At 46.6% G+C, this 26927-nt stretch overlaps 1 long non-coding RNA gene across 1 annotated transcript in view; it reads right to left on the minus strand.

The window, feature by feature from the left end:
• Positions 1 to 266: 266 nt before the first annotated feature.
• The window catches only part of LOC310659323, a 94723-nt gene continuing 68062 nt past the window's right edge, over positions 267 to 26927 (minus strand). Inside the window, exon 2 of the long non-coding RNA XR_014502758.1 lies at positions 267 to 654. This is a non-coding gene — a long non-coding RNA (uncharacterized lncRNA). The remainder of the gene's footprint in view (positions 655 to 26927) is intronic.

Below are 26927 nucleotides of genomic sequence, written 5' to 3' on the forward strand. Positions count from 1 at the left end.
CCAGGAGGTGGGGTTGCGGGCGTCACGCCCACCCCACATGAGCGGGGGCTGGTTTAGCCCCTGCGAGAATAGGAATGGGAATCCCCAGGAATCCCGGGGGCTTGCCCCTATTTAGTGCCAGCACGAGGAGGCTCGCCCTCCTTTCGCCGGCTGGGACCCCACGTTTGCCCGCCCTCCCTCCCTTTAGGTAGGTGTTAGGTAGGTCTCTGACTTTGCTATGGACCTCGGTCTGTCGCTGCAAGGGGCATGGTAGGAATTTTTCCCAATTGGCGATTTCCAGCCTTTTGGTTTTTCGCCTACCTCGTAGCAACTCGTCACAACTTCTCGGCATTGGCGGTAGGCATTGGTAAGAAGGGGTTCAGAGGATGTGGGGGGGGGGAGGAACGCCATCACCTCCCCCCAGTGAACGAAGGGTGGTCCGTTAAAGGATTCCGGGGGGCGTGGCCCTGTCCGAAGCCTATGGAGGTGTGGGCCGAAGGCACGCCCCAGAGCGGTGACCGGGGGAGCTCCTAGCTGACGTGCCTCGGCAGGAGACTCCCCCACTATGGTGTTAACCCTTCCCCGTGTCTCCAGCAAATGGGCTGGAGCCGGATAGTCGGTAGGACCAATGCCTAAGCCAATGCCTCTCATTCCTGAATTCAATAAAGCTGTGGCCTTTATTTATCCTGGTGGGGGGTGGGAACTCGCCACGCAACACTGAATTGTGCTCGGAAACTTAGCAGCTTCAGCTCATGACAGATGTATCCAGGTGCCTCCTGATAAGGTTGGGCAGCCAAAAGCACATTACACTAAGCTACCACCCCAACAGATACACTGCGTTCCCTGTTCTGTGCAGGAACAAGGCTGAGGGCATATTGACAAGGGCAAAAAATGGAAGTATGGGCATGAAGTAACAGCACATTGAATAACCACGCATTGCAAGGAAGGAAGGAAGCAAGCAACCAAGCCTTGGCACGACTGAATTGCAAAACAATTCCCACCCAGCCTGCACACACGTAGCCCCAGTATTACAGAGAGACCTGCCGTCAGCATAAACGCAAGGGAGTCTCTTCTTGGCATCCGAAGCAAATTGATGCATGAAGCAGAAAAGCAGGCATGCCATGATGTTAAGCACCGAGGCACCAGGTGGAGAAGATAAGGTTCAACAGGAGCTCGAGGGGGGAAACGTATTAGCAGTGGATTGTGGCATTGTGTCTCCCTCATTTGCCACAAACAGAAACCAACTTTTGATTGAGTACGAGGCCATTTCCCCCTGCGATGAACCTCGTTGGGATTTAAAGGCTATGTGGAAACAGTTCGTCAAAAGAGCAGTTGGTTTATGTATTGAAAACACCAAGGAGGGGGTGGTAATTTAAGGTTCAAATTAAGCCTCTTGAAGAGAAAAGTCATAGCCAAAGACCAAAGAGGATTCCACACACACTGAAAGCCATCAAAACAACCAGCCAGTTTCTGGAGAAATTCCAGCTCACCTCATTAGGAAAGTGGTGGTTTTTGGTTTGGGTTTTTTTAGGGTTCAATCTCCAGTAAAAAAACAACAACCAAGCAGCAGCTGAACAGAAAGACTTGTTTTCTGAGACCCTGGGAAGGGTCTACCTCTGAAGGCAGACATTCCTGGATGAAATGGGACAATTAGACCCACCTGTAAGGCTGTAAGGCAACTACCGCTGTGCCTATATTTTGATGTTTTCCTCAGGTAAGCTCAAGTTTGCTTTTCAATTATAATCCCATGCCTCGAGATCGCAAAGCCTCATCCCACCAAACAATATCGGGAACCTATTGTAGAAAGTTATTTCTCTCCAGCTGCCAGTTTAAATGCTGAGTGGCCTCGGCTAATTGGACCTTTATTAGAATTCTTACCTGCCATTTACCAGAAAGTCCCAGGGCAGGCTACAACAGTGTAAAAACACAATCGTTTATTACTTTGGGGGGTTCCTTGGCAATCTAGAAAATCACCGGAAGAATATGAACACACACAAACACACACACTTGACACGACGCGGAATGGAATGGAACTTCCAAAAGTATTTAATACCTTGTGTCGTGCGCAGTGACATTTTAGTATCCAATTGTGTTTAGAAGCTGAGGACACAGGCTCTTGTGCTAATAACTGTCCTATGGTCCTCAAAATCTTCATGCCATCATTTTGTTATCATTATTATTCATGAAGGTGCCACTTCACTCTTCGGTGTTTCATTGCAACCACCTAAAATGGCTACCCCTCTAAAACGTGGCAGTGTTGTCTTAAAACAGTATTCTAACACACTGAGCAGCATCCAACACAATTGTCCCATTAGCAGAGTAGTTCCCAAACCGTTTTAGGGAACTTGGTTCCATAAACTCATCTCCGGTGCCCTTGCCCTACAAAAGTGTTAATCAGAACAGTGATTTGTACAACCCACTGAGGAAGATAATACCACAATAAGATTCAAAACAAAAATAATTAATTTCACCCTTTTGTGTGTTCTCCAGCAGCCGCTGCCATGACCAAGTTATCACAATGCTGTGGGTATTAAAGAAATCGACCACAAATCCCATTGCACTGGACAGCTTCCATCATCTCCAGTGGTAGTAGCCCCAAGACCTACTTTCCTCAATCCCACTTTGACTTGGAAGTTTTCCAGTCCAGGCTGAGTGGAGAAAGATGGACTAGAAGTGGCAGGGGCACTGCCCAAACATCAAAGCAAGGCCTGTCTGACTTATTTGCTTATTGCTCTAGTGAGGAAGCACCCAGACCCCATTATGAAAAAGCCCAGGGGGCCTAATAGGCAATTCTGCTGTAATATACACTGGTTTTCTGTAGATATCTGTGTGTTCCAATTGGTTCTGTGGTTTGGAGATCAAAAGTGAAGGCCTCTGGAACTTTTAGTCAGGGGGCATTCACTGGACCCCTTTGCCCTAGACCACCCTTGTTTGAGGACTGGGACATTCGCAGGGAAACCAAAATGCTTGTTTACAAAGCTATCGTACTACCAACCTTACTGTATGCTTGGAAACATGGACCACTTATAAACGCCATCATCAACTCCTCAAAAGATTCCATCAACAGTGTCTCCGAAAATTTTTACACATCACTTGGGAAAACAGGCGAACTATTACCAGCATACTAGAAGAAGCAAAGATCACCAGTGTCAAAGAGATGATTCTTCGACATCAACTTCATTGGACTGGTCATGTTGTGCGGATGCCTGGTTATCATCTTCCAAAGCAACTACTCTATTCAAAACTTAAAAATGGGAAGAAGAAGGAGAAGAAGAAGAAGAAGAAGAAGAAGAAGAAGAGTTTGGATTTGATATCCCGCTTTATCAGTACCCTAAGGAGTCTCAAAGTGGCTAACATTTTCCTTTCCCTTCCTCCCCCACAACAAACACTCTATGAGCTGAGTGAGGCTGAGAGACTTCAGAGAAGTGTGACTGGCCCAAGGTCACCCAGCAGCTGCATGTGGAGGAGCAGGGAAGTGAACCCGGTTGACCAGATTACGAGTCTACCACCCTTAAACACCAAGAAAAGTACAACAGCACAAGGTTTCTTGGACTATAGTCCATTTTGTCAGGTGTGTGAAGTGTTGATTGAAAACTCATGCCATAATAAATTCTGTAGTCTTTGAGGTGCTACAGGACTCTGTTGTTTATGCTGCAAAAAAAAAGAGCTATTCCTCTGCAAATTGTTAGACTTAAACAGTATTTGATCACTGGCACGTAACAGTATTTTCTATCAACAGTATTTAATAGTTGGCATACAGTGGTATTTTGAATTTCACAATTGTTGATATCTGGCATGCAATGGTATTTCGCATGTGGCTGTTGGCATGCAATGGTATTTAGAATTCGGTCGTACAGTACTTGATAGCTGGCATGCAGTGCTATTTTGTATCTGACAGTTGACATACGAAACTTTACAAATATTTGATGTCTTCCACAAATCAAAAGATGCAAGGAAAGGCAAAGAATCCAAATAACTCAAATTTCAAAGGCTTAGGCTGAAATGCGATGCAAAAAGCTAAAAACTGAACTAGGAATTTTGAATATCTACAATTATTTGAAATTTCCCACTGCCTCCGCTAGACATGGATATTAGATTACAATGTGGTCCAGGGTTAGGTAGCACGGTGCCCTCCAGTGGTCAAGGATGATGGGCTTTGTAGTCCAACAACATCTGGAAAAGAACACATTGGCTCCCCCAGGCACTACTACAGCACTGTCCTGGCTCTGAATTAAGACATCACCTTATGCGTTTTTTAGAGTTAAAAGCTTGTTGCTGCTTTTGAAATGCTGGCTTTCATAAATAGCCAAATTCTGGGAAAGTTAAGTGCAGGATCCAGTATTGCCAAGCAGAACCTCAGAGGCGGCTTGCGACCAGAAACCGCCCTGGACTCATCTCCCCAGCGGAGACTGGAGACTGGGGCAGCCCGGCTGTGGACGGGGCCCCTCCCTGCACCACAGCCAGCTTAGTAAATAGATGCCTGGCAAAGGAGAGCAGCGAGCCCGACCTGCCACTTCAGAGTACAAAGCAAGAGGGAATTTAGCATTTAACATCAATGTCAGCAGAAATGTTTCATGACCTTCAACAGGCCTCCTGCTCCCCGCAGAGTTATTCATCAGGGGGGGGGGGTGGAACATGACCAAGCTGTAGAATCATCTCAGACACATTTGAGGGCCTCCTGCAGAGAGCATCAAGCGCTGGCAGCACCAGCCGTGATTAGTCTCTCCACCCCAGCTGGAGCTGCAAGGATGCTCTCCCCAAAAAGATGCTTTTGATCAGGCCGTTCAGTCTTGTCTGGGAGTGGGAGAGAGAGAGAGAAAGAGAGAAGGGCCTTTCTCAGTGATTAAAAAACAGATTTCAGCACAACGCTCCCTCCCTGGTCCAAGTAGCGTGATATCTTGCCTCTGCGTAATGGGCTGGGAATGGTAATTTGTTCTCTCTCACACACACACACACACAGAAATTGAGATGTGATTTCTGGAGAGGGAAAGGGGAGAGGCGTTTGAAAAAGAAAAGCCCACAAAACAGAGGGGGAATAATTCACGAAATGATAGGGCGATGCCGGGCTAAAGAGGGGTGGTGGCATGGGAGACAGCCTACTGCTTTGGCCATTTTTATTTTTTAAGCTACATGTCTCCCCTTGCACTTGAATGCGACAGTGCACAAGACTTACCCTGCAAAGTCTTACAATGGGGTGGGGAATCTCGGTCCTGGGAGCCAAATATAGTCCTCCAGGCCTGTTATGTACTGAGCTGAATAGGATCCAAAAGGCAGCTGTCTGATTGGTCCTAGGACGATAGGGTCCAGAATACAGCAGTCTGGTTGGTCCACAGAAACCACCCAATCCAGCTCCAGGTGGAAGTGAATCCGCAACCTGATTGGCTTACAGGTGAATCCTGGAACTAGCCAATCACATGGGGCCCATTGTCTAAATAATGCATATAAAGCAGACATTCTGGGGGAACTTCCATTCCTCACTACTGAGCGCTGAATAAAGAGCATGAGCATATTTCAAGGCCTTTCTCTCTAGCTCTCAAACTTCCACTGCCGCCCACCGCCAGCCAAACTCCTCCATAGCTCTGCCTCATAGACATCCCTGGACTCACATGATAACTGCTGCTTCCCTGGGTGGAGTTTAGAGATGGGTGTGTACAGTATAGAAAAACAGCCTACTGCACAAATGGGGGGTAGGGAGAGGACTGTTCCTGTGAGTTTTTCAGTGTCCCTATTTTCCTGGGACACCCCTGATTTAGAGAAGCCATCCCAGTTTCTCATTTGATCCCGGAATGTTCCACTTTTCCTTTATTGTTGTTTAGTCGTTTAGTCGTGTCCGACTCTTCGTGACCCCCTGGACCAGAGCACGCCAGGCACTCCTGTCTTCCACTGCCTCCCGCAGTTTGGTCAAACTCATGCTGGTAGCTTCGAGAACCCTGTCCCACCATCTCGTCCTCTGTCGTCCCCTTCTCCTTGTGCCCTCCATCTTTCCCAACATCAGGGTCTTTTCCAGGGAATCTTCTCTTCTCATGAGGAGGCAAAAGTCTTGGAGCCTCAGCTTCAGAGTCTGTCCTTCCAGTGAGCACTCAGGGCTGATTTCCTTCAGAATGGGGAGGTTTGATCTTCTTGCAATCCATGGGACTCTCAAGAGTCTCCTCCAGCACCAGAATTCAAAAGCATCCATTCTTTGGCGATCAGCCTTCTTTATGGTCCAGCTCTCACTTCCATACATCACTACTGGGAAAACCATAGCTTTAACTATAGGGACCTTTTTTGGTAAGGTGATGTCTCTGCTTTTTAAGATGCTGTCTAGCTTTTCCTTAGGACGTCCCTATTCTCATCAGAGAAATGTTGGAGGTTATGGCGTTATCCAACCCCCAAGCCTTCTGAAGGCAATCCTGTTGCCCAGGAAATAAAGTCTCCATGAGCTGCAAAAAACAAAAACGGTTTCCCAGCATAGGAGAGGAGGTTTCAAAGGTAAGCCGAGCTGTTTAAGAACATTATCGGTTTATTCCAGGGTCTTGAATTATGCCAGTGGATTTGTGCTGAAGAATAGCAGACCAGATGCTGAAGCGCAGCTATTATGGGATATTATATTCACTGCACAGTTCTTCTCAATTCCAGGAGCAAACTTCTCTGCACGGCTCTTTTTTGACCCACTGGGCTTCTCACGTTTGTGCTGACGGAGTCTTTGCTGCTCCAGGTGTAATTCCAGCAGTTTCATCGGCTTCCACTGCCGGGGAAAGCAAGGAGTTCGGTTAACTGCTTGCGTGAACAGAAACCAGCCGGTCGGCTCCTTGCTCCTTGCCTACGGGAAGCTCAGGGTTTGCCAATTCCCCTGTGAAACAGCAAATTGATTAATTGCATGTGACTAGCACAGGTTATTTACTCGGCAAGGGACTAGCATGGCGATTGCTATCTCTTTTCTGCAGAAGAATTGTTAAGTCTCTTTGATCCGGCACTTTGGTAAATAAACAACAGGTTAATGCGATTTCAGAATATGAAGCTTGCGTGACAGTGACAGCAGATCATGCAAAATGCGGAGCAGATGGCACCTCTTTTTCTTCCACACTCTTGCCAGCAGAAAAAACATACAAACAGCAAGCAAATGGACAGTGAGGCGCCAGTATGCGGCTTGCAGGCAAAATGGGAAATAGGAGGAAAGTTTAGAGGTTGCAGCGCGACAGTGATGGCAAACTAAGGCCATTCTGCTGAGCTTCCGAGGTAATTTGCATGCAGAAGGTCCCAGGCAGGATTAGGAATCCCCCTAATGCCACCACTGGTTAGTGCAGGCAACATGAAGGACTCAGCTACATTAGTCAGAATACAGCGTTACAAAAGCGTTATGACACTGACACCAGGTGGCGCTGCAGAGCTGAAATCGCAACTCAATGATATTTCAATTGTGAACTTTACAACAGGTTGTTTTTTTTTGCAGAGCGTTTTTTTATAGCTGTGTAGATATAGCCTCCGCTAGATGGACCCCAGCATCTGACTGGGTGCAAGGCAACTTCCTGTGTTCTGTTTTGCAATGTGGAGCCACTGCTACAGTACAGCGAAGGCAGCAATCCATTTCTGGACATAGCTAAGACAATTGAGCAAAAGGAGGCATCATTGGGCACAGAACACTAAGTCAAATGTCGTGCTTTGGAACATGCCCCTGATTTTTACCTGGCCACTTGCCTTTCCCCATGGGCCCAAGTTATGGGAAGACTACCTCCCTACCTGCTCCCAACTGCCTGCCTGATTTTCACCAATGTCCACCTATTCAAGTGGCCCTGACCCTCTTCAGCCTGCAAACTGTCCAGGGAGGAATAATAATAATAATAATAATAATAATAATAATAATTTATTTATACCCCGCCCATCTGGCTGGGCCTCCCCAGCCACTCTGGGCGGCTTCCATAGAAACCAAAAATACAGTAAAATATCACACGTTAAAAACTTCCCTGAACAGGGCTGCCTTAAGATGCCTTCTGAATGTCAGGTAGTTGTTTATTGCTTTGACATCTGCTGGAAGGGTGTTCCACAGGGTGGGCGCCACTACTGAGAAGGCCCTCTGCCTGGTTCCCTGTAGCTTTGCTTCTCGCAATGAGGGAACCGCCAGAAGGCCCTCGGCGCTGGACCTCAGCGTCCGGGCAGAACGATGGGGGTGGAGACGCTCCTTCAGGTATACTGTTCCCATCTGCTAAAGCTCATGGATTCACGCTGACTCAGAAGCAATGCGGATTCTAGTATTTCATGACCAGGAAGAGTCTACATCGGGGAGGCTCACAGGTGCCGTAAGACGCCATTATTTTATCCTCCTTTGTGTAATGGATGCCCAGAGAGATCTCCTCCATCACGCAGGTCTGCAGAGACTCCACAGCCAGACGTTATGTAAATTCTGCTTCTATTTTAATACTTTTGAGGTAGCCATCAGCAGATGGTGTGCTGAAACGCTCGTAATTTTAGCCAGTGGAATTGCAATTACTAACTGTCTTCTTCAGCGTGCCACGATTAGATATATTGCTATTAATAATTCCTAATAATGAAACGCAACGGCCGGTGCCTGGAGCCCTTGTTCCCAACAGGAGAGAGAAACTGGCCACATTTGCTTATGACAGTCTCTGCAATGGGAAAGTATCGGTTTGAATCAACTGCTTCTTTCGTAGCTATATTCTGAGCACACCGGAACTAAGAGACAAGGAGTCGGTGGTTTTGAACGACACCATTTCCAAACTCTATAAAGCACTTCCCGAGTAATAAACGACCAGGAAGCAAGACACCAGGGCCACAGTATGGAGCAACTCCTTAACAGCAAAGAATTTCCAGGTGGCGTGATCCTAGGAATGCAGAAGGCTGTTTTGTATGGAGTCAGACCATTGATCCATGTAGCTCAGTATTGTCTACACTAACTGACAGCTGCTCTTCAGGATTTCAGACAGGATGTTGTCACGGGCGATCAAAGTCCCTGCTGAGGATGTCGGGATGGTGGGCAAGATGGTGAGGTGGGAGCAGGAAAGAGAGGCCAGAAGCCAGAAGTCCGAGGATCAGGAAGCAAGGAGTCACAAAGTCAGGGGTCCGAGGATCAAGAAGCAAGGAGTCACGAAGTCAGGGGTCCGAGGATCAAGAAGCAAGGGGTCATGAAGTCAAGGGTCCGAGGATCAAGAAGCAAGGAGTCACGAAGTCAAGGGTCCGAGGATCAAGAAGCAAGGAGTCATGAAGTCAAGGGTCCGAAGATCAAGAAGCAAGGGGTCAAGGAGCCAAACACAGCAAGGCAGGGAACGTGTTGCTGTGGCAAAGAGCCAAAGGGAAATGCTGACCTTATATCCCTTCCCGGCTCTTGCCACCAGGTGCTGTGAGTTACCAATCGGCCTCACCTGTGCAGCCACGCCTTGCCTCTCCAGAACAAACTTAGGAAGGCCCCAGTCCTGCAAAGTCCTACTGGTCACAGGGCCTGGCTCCTGCACGCACTCCTGACAGATGTTCTCTGAGCCGTACCTGAGATGCTAGGGGTTGAACCTGAGACCTTCTGCATTCATAGCAGAAGTAGTAGAAGGCAGAGCTTGCAGGTGTAGCATCTCGCTTTGAAAATCAGTTATGGGGCATTACAGCCCAGTTTTAGCTGTCCAGTCTCCTCCCATGGAAGCAAGAGCATGAAGAGGTATCAGAGGGTGCGGTCAAGACCTGCCACCTCCAAGTACATTATCTTTGCATGCCAGCCAGTCTGGAAAGTGCAAGAAGAGTGAGTTCCACCTAGCTTTTCAGCTGCTGGGGGTTTTGATGCCACATCAATCAATCAATACAATAGCTAAGGGGCCCATAGAGATCTAACAGGGGCACAAACTTCGAGACCTCGACTTACGTACAGATTCTTAGCAGCAGCAGCAGCAGCCGCCGCCTTTGGATCAGTGTTTTCCGACAGCGAGAAAGCAGCAAACATGCGTCACTGTGGCAAACTGATTTGTATTCCACATGGAACGCTCAGTGGAGAGTTGGAGGTAATCGCAGATGGGAGGTGCTTTTTATTTTTATTTTTAAAAAGAAATGTTTGTGTTTCTGCCCTCCCCCCCCCTCTCTTTTCTTACACATCACTTCAAGGGGTTTTAATTAAGCCAACACCTGATTATGACTTTGGCAGCCAAATTATAGTTTGCAGGGTCTTTATCACGAGAGATGATTGTTCTCCAGGGCTAGCAGCTATTCTGTGCCGCTCACTGCTAAAATCTAAGTGACAGGCATGTGTTTAATTCCATGTGCCCATAAGAGGGAGGAGGGAAACAGAAGTTTCTTTTTTAAATTACACACACACACAGAGACACACAGACACACACACACAGGCATGCATTTTTGCTTCCCTCTCCAGCATGCAATTACGGTATTTATTTAACTGTGGGAGCAATCCTATATGGGACTTATTCTGGCTAAGGGGGCTTTAGGAATCTACAGCAGCGCCGGTCCTTTGGGGCAACACCAGCTACGACGGCACCACAAGCAAAACGCCAACATAACACTCTCAGTGTGCCAGTATATTGACTAAAGGGAGCAGGACTGGGGTGCGACAACAGAGAATCCCACACACTCCATATCCTTTTGCTTCTCCGCACCACCACTGTGAATGGCGCCAGGCCTGGTGCTGGAATTTCCATTCCATTCAAAAATAGCTGCCATTGCCTTGAGGATGACACCCCTGCCCACATTGACGCCACTCAGTAATGTCTGGCACCCCCCAAAAGAGGGGGGAAAGTGTGGGATGGGTTTTAAGTGGTGGAAGAGGATATATTAATTGCAATATATCTCTCCAGGAGTTTCAACATCCCATCCTTGGTAGCAAAATTAAAAGCAAAACCTTTGTTTTGAGCAAGTCCAGCTACGGAGTCCAGCTTACCTCACTTAAAGAATTGGGCAATAACTTGGGAAGTAAGTTCAGAAATAATATTTGCTTACTTTATGATCATGAATTGGTTCGCAGCAAAGGCAGCAGTAAAAACCATGCAGGCAAAATAGTTATATATACAGTATTACACAAGCTTCAGGCAAGTGCCTCAAGCTGGAGCAAGAAGGCACGTCTGCATTCAATGCCGGTCAAAGGAAGAGAGAAGAACAGGAAGTGCTATAGGCTGCTTCCTTTCAGGAGAAGAGGGGAAATGACATCACACAGAGCCCTCTCTGCCAATTGTACGTCTATGGTCTCGGTATCTACCTATCAGCAATACAGCTCTGTGGACTTACTGTACAGTGACTTACACAGACTTACAAAAACATACAGTGGTACCTCAGGTTAAGAACTTAATTCGTTCTGGAGGTCCAGAAACTGTTCTTAAGCTGAGGTACCACTTTAGCTAATGGGGCCTCCCACTGCCACCGCCGCACAATTTCTGTTCTCATCCTGAAGCAAAGTTCTTAACCCGAGGTACTATTTCTGGGTTAGCGGAGTCTGTAACCTGAAGCGTCTGTAACCCGAGGTACCACTGTACCTACTGAGAACGCAAGATTTACAGCACAGTGGGTGTTCAGACCTTCGTCCCTTCTGGCATTTACGGCTCACTTCTGTGATGCAATTCCTATTTTCATCTTTAAGCAGCGAAGCCGAATTCAAGGCAGCTTCAGTTTGCTCCTTTTATTTTTGAGGCACAAAACATTGGTGTGAACTCAAAACCAATCCGAAGCTTTGTGCAGCGCCACAGACGTATCTCATCTGAAAGCATACCGTGCATCACGGAGTTATCCGTGAGCAATTTTCACAACCTCGCATCATTCTTTTCAGTGTCTCCATGCACCTGAAAGGTGGTTACCGTGCCTGGCCTTCCCTACACACTTAAAAAATAAGGTCTTGGCACATGACCTAGGATGAATTCGGGTCCTTGTGCCCTTTAACAGCTTTTACCTGACAGGTGGGTTTCCCTGCTAATCCAATTGTCCTCGCAGCTCAGGCTATGTCTCTACAGAAACCCCGTCAAACGTCTGCCAACACTTCACTGTTTCTGTCTCCCGTTTTCTCTCGCATGCCTTGTGCAAATCACCTCACCCTCCCCACCCACGAGCCCCAACAATTCCATATTAAAGTGATAAATTTACGCTATTAAACATTTAAAGAATGATACGACAGGAAAAGGAGAAATGCTGTATACATATATACTTTTTAAGCATCAAACACTGTATATGTTCAAATTAAAAATGTTGCATTAAGCTTGACGATGCTGGGCTTTTCATATCTTACCACTTTCGCAAAGAATGCTCTGTAATTACCACGTATATTAAGAAGGCACCAGCTTCTCATTTTTGTTCCGTCTCAATTGTCTCCCCTTGACTTTTATGGCACCATGAGTTTGTCAGCGCTTCTAAGTATGCAATATTTAATTTTTACCTCTTCTGAACCCGGCTCAATTTTAAAGACTCCTTTTTCTTTCTGGGGTTTCCTGCAGCCTAAAAGCCTTTCAGGGATTATTCCTTGCAAACAGATACCCGTCAGAACCTGTCAGCTACCAAGGCCTGAATCAGACAGGACCAGGGCTGGCCCAGCCATTAGCCTGGGAGAGGCCCCCGCCTCAGGTGGGGGAAGCCCCAAGGCAGTGTCAGGAGGTCCTACACACGAGTAGGAGTCCAGCAGAGACACATACCCGACTAGCATGTTCTCTCCCTCCTGGCCAGGAGATTCAAAATCTTTCTCCAGCCCGAACATCGCAGCGACTGATGCCTCAGAGGCATCAGCACACTTCAGGACCAGCAGAATATAGGCAGTCAGCGTTCAGACTCAGTCCTACATCCTGGAAACACAGTACAGTGGTACCTCGGGTTAAGAACTTAATTCGTTCCGGAGGTCCGTTCTTAACCTGAAACTGTTCTTAACCTGAAGCACCACTTTAGCTGATGGGGCCTCCCGCTGCCACCGCTCTGCCGGAGCACGATTTCTGTTCTCATCCTGAAGCAAAGTTCTTATCCTGAGGTATTATTTCTGGGTTAGCAGAGTCTGTAACCCGAAGCGTATGTAACCTGAAGCGTATGTAACTCGAGATACCACTGTTATAAAAACATCCTGTCTCCATCACTTCCCACAATGTGGAATGAAAACATACAGTGTCATACAAGATTTAGAACCTCAAAGCCAAAGTGAGAGCATTTGGGTCAAAATTAAGGGAGAGAAGAATAACAGTGACCTCATTGTGGGAGTTTACTATAGATCCCCAAGCCAAATGGAGGACATGGATGATGCCTTCCTGGAACAGATGGCCAAGCAAGCAAAAGGAAGGGAGATAGTAGTAATGGGGGACTTCAATTACCCAGATATTTGTTGGATGTCAAACTCAGCCAAGAGCATAAGGTCAAACAGATTCCTCACTGGCCTTGCAGACAACTTCATTGTCCAGAAAGTGGGAGAAGCAACAAGAGGAACAGCCATTTTAGATCTGGTCCTAACCAATGTTGATGACCTGGTTAATGGGGTAGAAGTGGAAGGATCATTAGGCGCAAGTGATCATGCTCTTCTGAAGTTTACTATACAACGGAAAGGAGCAGCCAAGCATACTAGGACTCAATTTCTTGACTTTAAGAAAGCCAACTTCATAAAACTTAGGGAAGTGCTGGGTGAGATCCCATGGACAGTAATACTAAAAGGAAAGGGAGTTCATGATGGCTGGGAGTTTGTTAAGAGGGAGATAGTAAAAGCACAACTTCAGGCAATACCAATGAGACGGAAACATGGAAGGTGCCTAAAGAAGCCAGGGTGGCTATCTAAAGAACTTTTAACTGAGTTAAGATTAAAAAAGGATGTGTACAAAAAATGGAAAAGGGGGGAAACCACCAAAGAGGAATTCAAACAAATAGCCAGCACGTGTAGACACAAAGTCAGAAAAGCTAAAGCACAGAATGAACTCAGGCTTGCTAGAGAGGTTAAAAGCAACAAAAAAGGCTTTTATGGGTATGTTCGTAGCAAAAGGAAGAACAAAGAAACAGTGGGGTCACTCAGAGGAGAAGATGGTGAAATGCAAACAGGGGACACAGAAAGGGCTGAACTCCTCAATGCCTTCTTTGCCTCAGTCTTCTCCGATAAAGAAAACAATGCCCGACCTGAAGAATTTGGAGCAAATGATTCAGCAGAGAAAACACAGCCCAGAATAACTAAGGAGATAGTACAAGAATACTTGGCTAGTTTAGATGTATTCAAGTCTCCAGGGCCAGATGAACTGCATCCAAGAGTATTAAAAGAACTGGCAGATGTGATCTCAGAACCACTGGCAATCATCTTTGAGAATTCCTGGAGAACAGGCGAAGTCCCAGCAGACTGGAGGAGGGCAAATGTTGTCCCTATTTTCAAAAAGGGGAAAAGAGAGGACCCAAATAATTACCGCCCAGTCAGTCTGACATCAATACCAGGGAAGATTCTGGAGCAGATCATTAAGCAAACAATCTGTGAGCACCTAGAAAGGAATGCTGTGATCACCAATAGTCAGCATGGATTTCTGAAAAATAAGTCATGTCAGACGAACCTGATCTCATTTTTTGACAGAATTACAAGCCTGGTAGATGAAGGGAACGCAGTGGATGTAGCCTACCTTGATTTCAGCAAGGCATTTGACAAGGTGTCCCATGATATTCTTGTAAAGAAGCTGGTAAAATGCGGTCTTGACTATGCTACCACTCAGTGGATTTGTAACTGGCTGACTGACCGGACCCAAAGGGTGCTCATCAATGGTTCCTCTTCATCCTGGAGAAGAGTGACTAGTGGGGTGCCACAGGGTTCTGTCTTGGGCCCGGTCTTATTCAACATCTTTATCAACGACTTGGATGATGGACTCAAGGGCATCCTGATCAAATTTGCAGATGACACCAAACTGGGAGGGGTGGCTAACACCCCAGAGGACAGGATCACACTTCAAAACGACCTTGACAGATTAGAGAACTGGGCCAAAACAAACAAGATGAATTTTAACAGGGAGAAATGTAAAGTATTGCACTTGGGCAAAAAAAATGAGAGGCACAAATACAAGATGGGTGACACCTGGCTTGAGAGCAGTACATGTGAAAAGGATCTAGGAGTCTTGGTTGACCACAAACTTGACATGAGCCAACAGTGTGACGCGGCAGCTAAAAAAGCCAATGCAATTCTGGGCTGCATCAATAGGAGTATAGCATCTAGATCAAGGGAAGTAAGAGTGCCACTGTATTCTGCTCTGGTCAGACCTCACCTGGAGTACTGTGTCCAGTTCTGGGCACCACAGTTCAAGAAGGACACTGACAAACTGGAACGTGTCCAGAGGAGGGCAACCAAAATGGTCAAAGGCCTGGAAATGATGCCTTATGAGGAACGGCTAAGGGAGCTGGGCATGTTTAGCCTGGAGAAGAGGAGGTTAAGGGGGGATATGATAGCCATGTTCAAATATATAAAAGGATGTCACATAGAGGAGGGAGAAAGGTTGTTTTCTGCTGCTCCAGAGAAGCGGACACGGAGCAATGGATCCAAACTACAAGAAAGAAGATTCCACCTAAACATTAGGAAGAACTTCCTGACAGTAAGAGCTGTTCGACAGTGGAATTTGCTGCCAAGGAGTGTGGTGGAGTCTCCTTCTTTGGAGGTCTTTAAGTAGAGGCTTGACAACCATATGTCAGGAGTGCTCTGATGGTGTTTCCTGCTTGGCAGGGGGTTGGACTCGATGGCCCTTGTGGTCTCTTCCAACTCTATGATTCTATGATTCTATGGTTCTATGTGATATAAAGAATACCATGACTGCAACACGGGGAAGGAATCCTAACAGGCAGCGTCCCCACAGAGAGCCAATGTAGTGCAGTGGTTAGAGTGTTGGGCCTGGGGGAGACCAGGGTTTGAATGCCCACTCAGCCATGAAGCTCACTGGGTGACCTTGGGCCAGTCACTGCCTCTCAGCCTCACCTACCATGAGAGATAGCTCAGTCAGTAGAGCATGTGACTCTTAATCTCAGGGTTTGCGGTTCGAGCCCTACATGGGGTGGGGGGGAGATTCCCACGTTGCAGGAGGTCAGGCTAGATGACCTGCTTGGACCCTCCCCACTCTACAGTTCCTTCAGGTCTACAGGGCCGAGGCCACTTAAGGGCTTTAAGCACTCTGAATTGTGCTCGGTAACGTAGTGGGAGCCAATATGGCTCAGCAGTGGCTCCCCAGTTATGGAATGCCCTCGCCAGGGAAGTTCGCCTGGTGCCTTCATTAAAGACCTTTAGGCACCAGGCAAAAATGTTCCTTTTTAACCAGGCCTTTGGTTGATTTGATTGAAATCCTCCGTGGGGGGAGGGTGTTATTGGGTTGTTTTTATTTTGATTATATCTTTGTGATTTTAAGTTCCGATTTTGTTCTGTGAAACGCCCTGAGACCTCCGGGTGGTATGTAAATTCAATAAATAATGATGGTGATGTAGGTCTTTCAGGACTGGTGTTATTATTAGTATTATTATTTAATAATAATAATAATAATAATAATAATAATAATAATAATTTATTTATTTGTACCCTGGCCATCTGGCTGGATTGCCCCAGCCACTCTGGGCAGCTTCCAACAAAGATTAAAAATACATTAAAAACTTCCCTGGACAGGGCTGCCTTCAGATGTCTTCTAAAAGTCAGATAGTTGTTTATTTCCTTCACCTCTGATGGGAGGGCGTTCCACAGGGTGGGTGCCACCACCGAGAAGGCCCTCTGCCTGGTTCCCTGTAACTTGGCTTCTCGCAGTGAGGGAAGTGCCAGAAGGCCCTTGGAAATGGACCTGAGCGTCCGGGCAGAACGATGGGTCCTGGTGGCTGCTCCCAGTCACCAGTCGGGCAGCCACATTCTGGATAAGTTGTAGTTTCTGCAAGATGAATGGCTTTCTCCATATAGGAACACAGGAAGGTTCTTTATTCCAAGTCTGACCCTTGGTCAATGTATCTCAGCATCATCTTCACAGCCTGGCAGTGGCTCTTTGAGGTTTCAGACAGGTCATTCCCAGTCCTAACTGGTGAACTGTTATGTACTGAGTTGAATAGGATCCAAACTGCAGCAGTCTGATTGGTCCTAGAACAATAGGATCCAAATTGCAGCAGTCTGATTGGTCCTAGAACAATAGGATTCAGAATGCAGCAGTCGGATTGGTCCTAGAACAATGCAGCAGTATGATTGGTTGGCAGGAACCACCCAATCATGCTCCAGATATAAGTGAATCCACAACCTGATTGGCTTACAGTAGAATTCCAGAATTAGCCAATCATGTGCAGCCCATTGTGTAAATAATGTATATAAAGCAGATACTTTGAGGGGACTTTCATTCATTCCTCCTCACCACTATGAGCTGAATAAAGAGCATGAAATCACTTTGCGACTCTGAGTATATTTCATGAACGAACCAGGAAACTTCTGCATCCAAACCAGATTTTCTCTCTTTAAGTTAGAGTTCTTCCCTAGGTTGCCCCCTTGCTGGAAATCCCAGCTGCCACCAGAACAATCAGCCCCAGCCTTGATGAAACAATGTTATGGCTCAAAAAATAAAAACCCCTGCTGCTGATTCTTGTTCCAGCCTGATATAATTAGGAGAGGAAAAACGATTCTAATAGCACCAAGCGTCGTTCTCGTTCCCCTGGTCTCCCGCTAATATTTTTCTCCCGCTTTTGAACTCGGCTGCTTTGCACCGTATCAAGTTCAGTACATAGATTTAAATATAATAAAGCAGGCTGCGTGAATTGATTTTCTGTGGAGGTCAGGTTGATAAGATTATATGGGCAGCGAATAAACACAGAGTTTTATTAAAGGGGGGGGGGGAATCAAACGCCTATCTGTGTTAGATTAATTAAAGATCCGCTGTAAAGGAAACATCCAAAAGAACATGGAATTTTTCCCAGCGCGCGCAGGCTAATAGCTGAACCTCCTGCAAGATCAAAAGGCGGGCGCTGCCGGCCGAACAATATACAAATTCCTCTTGGAGAAATCGCAGCAACAGGCAGATCTGTTCACAAGCACAAAGGTTACTTTGCCCTTCCCCTATTTCAAGGAGAAACCACCATGTAAAATAAACAAACTTTGCAGCAGAACAGCCACTAGCCTGCTTAATTTTTTACCACCATTTAACAAGGCAGCGCGAGGGGGCAGGGAGGGGGAAAATGGGATGTAAATGCTCAGTCGCTTCTCATATTTTCAGCTATCATGCACTATCATAGAATTGTACAGTTGGAAGGGGCCCCCAGTGGTCATCTAGTCCAACCCCCGGCAATGCAAGAATCCCACCTAAAGAATCCCTGACAAGTGGCCATGCAAACTCTAGTTCCAACAATGTTAATTATGCTAATGCAGGGCTTGATGCACAGGTCTCGGCAAGGATTGCCCCCCAAACCTATTTCCTTTAATAATACAGTGGTACCTCGGGTTAAGTACTTAATTCGTTCCGGAGGTCCATTCTTAACCTGAAACTGTTCTTAACCTGAAGCACCACTTTAGCTAATAGGGCCTCCTGCTGCTGCCGCGCAGCTGGAGCACAATTTCTGTTCTCATCCTGAAGCAAAGTTCTCAACCTGAAGCACTATTTCTGGGTTAGCGGAGTCTGCAACCTGAAGCGTATGTAACCTGAAGCGTATGTAACCCGAGGTACCACTGTAATATTTTTGCAACGACAACAACAAGGATTCTCTTAGCCCAGAGAGGGAAAGGAGAAAAAGTACCGAGCAGAGAACAGTGTGTAATAAACAAAATCTGCCCTTATTCCCTTATGGGGGACACAAGAGCCCATATAGAGTCCTTTGTAGGTTCTCCATTGGTAGGAGAAGATAACAGAGGCCAACCATAGAATATTGAGAAGCAAAGCAGCTCGTAAGCCTGATCTTTATTGAACTGTTGCAACAGGGTGCTCCCCTCACACGCAGGAGAGGAGGACCCAGAACAAAGGTGTGCCTGCCCTTATATAGACATTTTAAATTGCCTTCCCTGGAGCTCAAGACCACCCCTCCATACATCATAGATACATCACAGAAGGGGTGTAACCCAAGACCACCCCCCCACAAACATCATATCTACATCACAGAAAAGGCGGTCTACAACAGAAATTTGAATGTTGTTGTTTTTCCTGTCTGCCAGGTTATCTGATAATGCCTTATCTGATTTCCTTTCCTGGTAGTCTGGCCATTCCTTTGAGATGGTGATTACCCAATTCCTGAGACAATGGGAAGATTCTCTCACCCCCTCCCTCCTTGCAGAGAAAACATTTGGTCAGTTTGGGAGTCAAAATGGTTTCAGGGCAGTCTTCCTGTGCCGCTCCAGACATGTGGTCCACATATCCATGTACGGCCTGGCCAGCACATTTATGAACATTTATTATATATAAAAAAGACCTTTTTTTTTTATTTCAAGCGGCAGACCAAGCTGATGGAATATGCTTGAAATGGCAAGATTGACGGGAAAGGTCAGAAACCAGGAAGACCAAATATTTGTGAAAGACTGGAATAACTTTTTAACGTATTTGAGAGACCACTGTTAACAGTTGAAATCATTAGCAGGAATACAATGACACTTGTAACATTAACTTTGGATACTATAGATATATAATAGATAGATTACAGTAAAATATGCATAAAATTTAGAAATGGAACGCAGGGAGGGAGGGAGGGAGGTCTGACGGTTTGAGAGAACCTTCCCTCCCTTTTTTGTTTTTTCTTTGGAATAGTTATGTTTGTGGTGTATAATCTCTATGTAAAACTAATAAAAATTTATAACTAATAACAATATTTTATTCTTTTTCCATATTGAAAGTTACATTTGTTACTCAACAGTTATATCCCAATTCAACAAAACTGGTGCCTTCTCACTCCCCCAACATCAATGTTTATAACCCAAATTACATACAATTGTGTTTTAAGGTTACGCCTTATCTAATTTCATCCTCTTCAACATGTTTCTTAATATATTCTGCTATTTTCTTACACTTCAAACCCCGCTGTGCTCTTTGCATATGGGAAATAACTTTTTTAACAGACTAGAAAGGGTTTCTTTAAAGGCTTCTAAATTTGCGTCTCTTACCGGTGACATCAGTTTTGGCATCTCTGCATCTTCCAAGATTATCATCAACCATTTTTCCTTTGAGGGTTTTCGCTCCTTCCCTTTCTGTGCACAGAGAATCCTTGACCCCCAACCTGTTTCCAGAGCTGCTTATTTTCACTGTCCTGATCTTGTGCCTTTAAAGGTAACGAGTAAAGGGAGTCCTGACCATTAGGTCCAGTCGTGGCCGACTTTGGGGTTGCGGTGCTCATATTGCTTTATTGGCCGAGGGAGCCGGCGTACAGCTTCTGGGTCATGTGGGCAGCATGACTAAGCCACTTCTGGCGAACCAGAGCAGCGCACGGAAACCCCCTTTACCTTCCCGCCTATTTATCTACTTGCACTTTGATGTGCTTTCGAACTGCTAGGTTGGCAGGAGCAGGGACCGAGCAACGGGAGCTCACCCAGTCGTGGGGATTCGAACCGCCAACCTTCTGATCGGCAAGCCCTAGGCTCTGTGGTTTAACCCACAGCGCCACCCATGTCCCTCTTGTGCCTTTAGTAGCAGCTAAACCATACAGACACCTAATGAGGGGATTTTTCCTCATCACCCTACCAGGAGCGCAAGTGATGGGCTGCTGCCAAAGGCACAGGAGTAGAGTAATTTTAGAAAAGTGGTACCCTAATGTCCATAAATAAAGAAAGAAAAAAGGAGGAGAATTCCTTTTATCATATTCTGGGCAAGGTAAGGAAACAGGACCATGGACAGCGACGAGTGAGTTTTAACAGAAACCAGGCAAGAGGAGCACACATTGGACCAGTGTTTCTCAACCTTTTTCCGACTGTGACCCCCTTCCGACCTTGTTTCCTTCCTGTTGCCTCCCCCCCCCCATATCTGCAGTTAAAGGGGGCATGGGGGGCAGCAGCCACCCAATAAGTAAAAATCAAATCAATGCAAATCCAAGGTTCTGCCCCCCTAACAAAAATCCTGGCTATGCCCATTACCGCCCCTCCTGTCTTACTGGTGGAAAGGTAGCTATTAAAACGTTTTGTCCCACTTACCAACCTGGCAGCTGCATTCTGCACTAGCTGCAGCTTCCCGCCTGTCTTCAAGGGCCGCCCCAAGTACAGTGCACTGCAGCAGTACATAAAATAATACAACACAAATTGAGAATCAGAGAGTAGAGGGTGGGGCAAGGCAGGTGGAAAGAGGCCTTGCCTGACGAAATCTCTCTCCTCACAGGTCTTCCTCTAGGCACAGCTCCCTCATGAGGAGTCACAGGGCCAAGGGGTGGGGCAAGGCAGGTGGGGAAGTGTCACAGTCCAGTTCACGGGCGATTGAAGTCGTGGCTGGGGACATCGGGACCGGGGGCAAGATGGCGGGGTGGGAGCAGGAATGGGAGTCCAGAAGCCAGGAGTCAGGAAGCCAAGAGTCTGAGGGTCAGAGAGCTGGGAGTCAAGAAGCCAAGCGTCCAAGGGTCAGGAGCTGGGAAGGGATATCAGGTCAGCATTTCCCTTTGGCTTTTTGCCACAGCAACACGATTCCTTCCTTGCTGTGTTTGGCTTCTTGCTTCCTGATCCTCGGACCTCGGCTTCTTGACTCCTTGCTCCTCAAACCTTGGACCCTTGACTTTGTGACTCCCTGCTTCCTGACCCCCAGACCCCTGGCTTCTGGACTCTCGTTTCTGCTCCCACCTGCCATCTTGCTCCCGGTCCCAACGTCCGCAAACGGGACTTCGATCACCCGTAGACCGGACTGTGACAATGGATTTGCTGTTTGGCAGAATGCATCTCCAAATCACCCACCTAGAACACAATGGTTTGAACAATCCATCCTTCTTCTCAAGGAATTCTGGAAACTGCAGCTCTGTGGGGGGAAATAGTGGTCTCCTCACTAACTTCAAAATCCTAAGCAAGCTATAAAAGCTAAAGATAAAGAACCCCTGACGGTTCAGTCCAGTCAAAGGTGACTATGGGGTTGCTGCACTCATCTCGCTTTTCAGGCCGAGGGAGCCGGCATTTGTCCACAGACAGCTTTCCAGGTCATGTGGCCAGCATGACTAAACCACTTCTGGTGCAACAGGACACCATGACAGAAGTCAGAGTGCACACAAATGCTGTTTACCTTCCCGCCGCAGTGGTACCTATTTATCTAGCACTGCTGTGCTTTCGAACTGCTAGGTTGGCAGAAGTTGGGATAGAGCAATGGGAGCTCACCCTGCTGTGTGGATTTGAACTGCTGACCTTCCGATCTGCAAGCCCGAGAGGCTCAGGGGTTTAGACCACAGCGCCACATGCGTCCCTACAAGCCATAATAGTGTTTTAAATGTATGGTGTGTGGCTGTGGCCTGGCCTTCCAGACAGAGACACATTCAGGGACTGAGGTCCTTGTTGGAACATTTATTGCAAAGCTCCTGTTAAATTTCAGTCGGTCCTGCACAGCAGAAGTTCTCAGCTTATTGTGCCCTCAAGATTTTGGTTCATTTGGAAACCTGTGAACTTGGGACTAAGAGACTACGCAAGAGAGACAAAAGTATTTATTCACCCTGCTTTCCAATAAGCAAGCAACTTCTGACACCGAAGCTGCTCCATTGCACAAAGGCCTCTGATAGTTGAAACAATTGCTATCAGTGCACTGGGCATTCGCAAACGAACATGGCTGAAAGGAAGAAAGGAAGGGGCTATAAATATATAGATATTTGCCTGCAACACGCAAACTGTGGATGATGGGTGCACAAGGCATTGGGTTGAAGCAATGTGGATACTTGAGCATGCAGTGGACCACGGCAAAACACTAAATAGTTCTGATTTAACTGGAGTTGCCAGTATATCCGACTCAAAAATACATGATTGTAACAGCTCCTTAGTGTGTCTTTCCGTTTCCATTTTGAAAAAAAGGGATGGCAGATAATAAACCACAGCAACATCCCATGAGCTCAGAGGGTTTAATGAAGAATTAAGGCGGTTGTAACCGCACAGCTGAAATAATAGGAAGGAAATTGAATTATTCTCCCCATATTAAATGCATATATTCTTGAGCAATTCTGCCAAAATTACTTTGCTAACCCGCGGTGTGAAATATAGGCTGTTTTCGCTGGGGTGCATTAAACAAAGAAGGCCGCTTCTGTGCAAGTGGATTTGGAGGGGAAGGAAGAGGAGGAGGAGAAGGGGTGAACTCAGGATGAAGAAGCACACCCAGCTTATGGTTATATCGGCTCTAAATTGTCTCACAGCTGTTTCTGGCTCCATTAGACGGAAGACCGGGTAATTTATGGAAGTAATTTTTAACAATTTGATTGTTGGTATATATCTGCTGAATTGATTGGTTGGCGAGACAGATCTTTATTTTTATAATAGCAATAACATCCTTTGCACATTGCTGCTCAATTTATCCCCGATGTTAACAGTGCCAGCCTGCATCTATCAATTTATAATGGGGGGGGGGAATACGCTGCTATTTCTTAATTAGCTGTCTAATTGTGAGGGAGCAGGCCCACTGCACCAGCAAATGAGCCTGGCTGGACAAACTTGGAAGCTCACATAGCACTACTGAGTACGCATGCGAAGCAAAGGCAGTGGTTCTCACTGGACTGTGCTGGGGTTCACAGAATGCTTACCTGTATTCCTCAATGGGAAAATCAATAGGTGATAAACTGCCCATGAAAGGCAACTAATCCAGAATGTGGCAGCTAGACGGCTGACTGGGAGCAGCCAATGGGACCATATAACACCGGTCCTAAAAAAATCTATGCCAGCTCCCAGTAAGTTTCCGAGCACAATTCAAAATGTTGCTGCTGACCTTTAAAGCCCTAAACAGCCTTAGCCCAGTATACCTAAAGGAGCATCTCCACCCCCATCATCCAGCCCAGATGCTGAGGTCCAGCTCCCAGGGCCTTCTGGCGCTTCCCTCATTGCAAGTAGTGAAGTTGCCCTGTTTGGATTTGGATTTGATATCCCGCTTTATCACTACCCGAAGGAGTCTCAAAGCGGCTAACACTCTCCTTTCCCTTCCTCCCCCACAACAAACACACTGTGAGGTGAGTGAGGCTGAAAGACTTCAGAGAAGTGTGACTGGCCCAAGGTCAACCAGCAGCTGCATGTGGAGGAGCGGGGAATCGAACCCGGTTCACCAGATTACGAGTCCACCGCTCTTAACCACCACACCACACTGGCTCTCCCATCATTTCATTTCATTTATTGAATTTATATACCGCCCCATACCCAGAGGTCTCAGGGCAGATCATAAAAAAGATCATAATCTATAAAATCACAATAAAAACATCACTCCAATAACATACCCCCCCTCCCAAAAAGAGCCACATTTTAAAGTGTATAGGGTGTTAATCAGGTCAGCCAAAGGCCTGGTTAAAAAGGAACATTTTTGCCTGGCAGCAGGCGAACTTCCCAGGGGAGAGCATTCCACAGATGGGGAGCCACTGCAGAGAAGGCCCCATTCTCATGTTGCCACCCTCAGGAGGGCCTCAGAAGGTGATCTCAGGGTCCAGGTAGGTTCATATGGGAAGAGGAGGTCAGATGTCAAGGAGATAATGACTTTTAGAAGACATCTGCAGGCAGCCCAGTTTAGGAAAGTTTTGGTGTTTGATGTTTTATTAGGCTTTTATATGTGTTGGAAGCCACCCAGAGTGGCTGGGGCAGCCCCAGTCAGATGGGCAGGGTACATGTAATAGAATAATTATGGCCCTGCTACTCATCTTTCCCTACAACATGCAGCCACAGGACGGTGTTGGGTGCATTCTAGGTCACACCGACCATAGAAAGCTCCTTTATACTAAGGCAGACTGTTGGTCCATCTAACGCAGTACTGCTTACACTGACTGGCAGCAGCTCTCAGACGTTTCAGGCAGGGGAGGCTCTTAGCCCTACCTGGAAATCCTGGGTGTTGTCCCTGGAGCATTCTGTGTGCAAACTTGTGCAACAGTTCTTAAACTGAGTCAGTCTGTGCGGACAGGGAGACCCAACCAGTTTGAAGAGGGAGTGTGCCTGAGCACAGAGATTTCCAAACTTCCTACCTTCAGGAAATACTTTCCACAGTGGCTTCTGAAGACCCCTGAGCATTTACCCTAGAGCCTGCTGCATCTTTCAGGGCTCATGCTCAGTTGGTAGCAAGCTTCCAGGATCTCCATGAGCAGCTTTTTCAAACTACTGCCCAAGCTATTGCCTCAGAGGATGCTGCAGCCCATTGAACTATGGTTATATAATTCAGACTGTATGCACCCTTGTAATGGGACCCAGTGTTATTAACAGGACTGTAAGGTAGGGACGCAGGTGGCGCTGTGGGTAAAACCTCAGCGCCTAGGACTTGCCGATCACATGGTCGGCGGTTCGAATCCCCGCAGCGGGGTGCGCTCCCGTCGTTCGGTCCCAGCGCCTGCCAACCTAGCAGTTCAAAAGCACCCCTGGGTGCAAGTAGATAAATAGGGACCGCTTACCGGCGGGAAGGTAAACAGCGTTCCGTGTGTTGCGCTGGCTCGCCAGATGCAGCTTGTCACGCTGGCCATGTGACCCGGAAGAGTCTGTGGACAGCGCTGGCTCCCGGCCTATAGAGTGAGATGAGCGCACAACCCTAGAGTCTGGCAAGACTGGCCCGTAAGGGCAGGGGTACCTTTACCTTTAAGGTAGGGATGTTTATACAGGTTTGCCAAGCAGGGTTTATTAACAGGGCTATATGCACCTCCTTGGCAGAGGTGATCATACAGAACCACCTGAAGCAAGTGAAGGCATTTCTATATCACAACATCTTTCCTGGACCCATGCATGTATTTCCCCACTCCCTTCTGCTGTAGATATCTTGACTTCTTTCCACGCGCTAACCAGCCACCCAAAAAATTTGTTTGTTTTGATGGAATCATAGAATTGTAGAGCTGGACAAAGGTCCGTATAGTTCAAGCTATGGTTTTCCCAGTAGTGATGTATGGAAGTGAGAGCTGGACCATAAAGAAGGCTGATCGCTGAAGAATGGATGGTTTTGAATTATGGTGCTGGAGGAGACTCTTGAGAGTCCCATGGACTGCAAGAAGATCAAACCTCTCCATTCTGAAGGAAATCAGCCCTGAGTGCTCACTGGAAGGACAGATCGTGAAGCTGAGGCTCCAAGACTTTGGCCACCTCATGAGAAGAGAAGACTCCCCGGAAAAGACCCTGATGTTGGGAAAGATGGAGGGGACAAGGAGAAGGGGACGACAGAGGACGAGATGGTTGGACAGTGTTCTCGAAGCTACCAACTTGAGTTTGACCAAACTGCGGGAGGCAGTGGAAGACATGAGTGCCTGGTGTGCTCTGGTCCAGGGGGTCACAAAGAGGCAGACACGACTAAACGACTAAACAACAACAAGAGCTGGAAGGGACCATGAGGCTCATCCAGCCCAAACCCCCTGCAATGTGGGATCCTTTTGCCCAACGTTGGGCTCAGACCCACATCCCTGTGCTCTGCTGACTGAGTTATCCCAGCTGGCTTCGATTGCTTTGAGTGTGAAAGAAAGAAAGAAAGAAAGAAAGAAAGAAAGAAAGAAAGAAAGAAAGAAAGAGAGTCTAATAGACTTCATATAACAACAAGCTTTTTGGAGATAGGCCAAGAGGTGATCTGTAAAACTGCAGGATATTAACATGTTGTTTATCTAAAGATTTTTATCCTACCTTTTCACCCTGAATATACAGTGCTCGGAGCAAGTCACATCAGATTAAAAAACAAGATGCAACAATAACAAAGCTATTGATTTGCAATGTGCTTTGTATTTGGCTTGTCTTATTGTATGTGCAGTTTTACTGTTGATATTAGGCTGTTTGCCACCATAATATTTTTTTATTAATTTGGGAAGTTTATATGTTTGTGTGTATCCCTTTAATGAACAGCAAATTTTTGTGTTAGGGATGAATAATTTGTATCATACATGCTTACATAATTTTATTTGCATGCTTAAGGCAGCTTACATAAAAACAACACATTTTAAAAGTAGTGAAACAATAAATAAAATATTAAAAAATACACAACCCA

Source organism: Podarcis tiliguerta, assembly GCF_965153285.1.
Source record: "Podarcis tiliguerta genome assembly, chromosome: 10".
In the NCBI taxonomy this organism is placed as follows: Eukaryota; Metazoa; Chordata; class Lepidosauria; order Squamata; family Lacertidae; genus Podarcis; species Podarcis tiliguerta.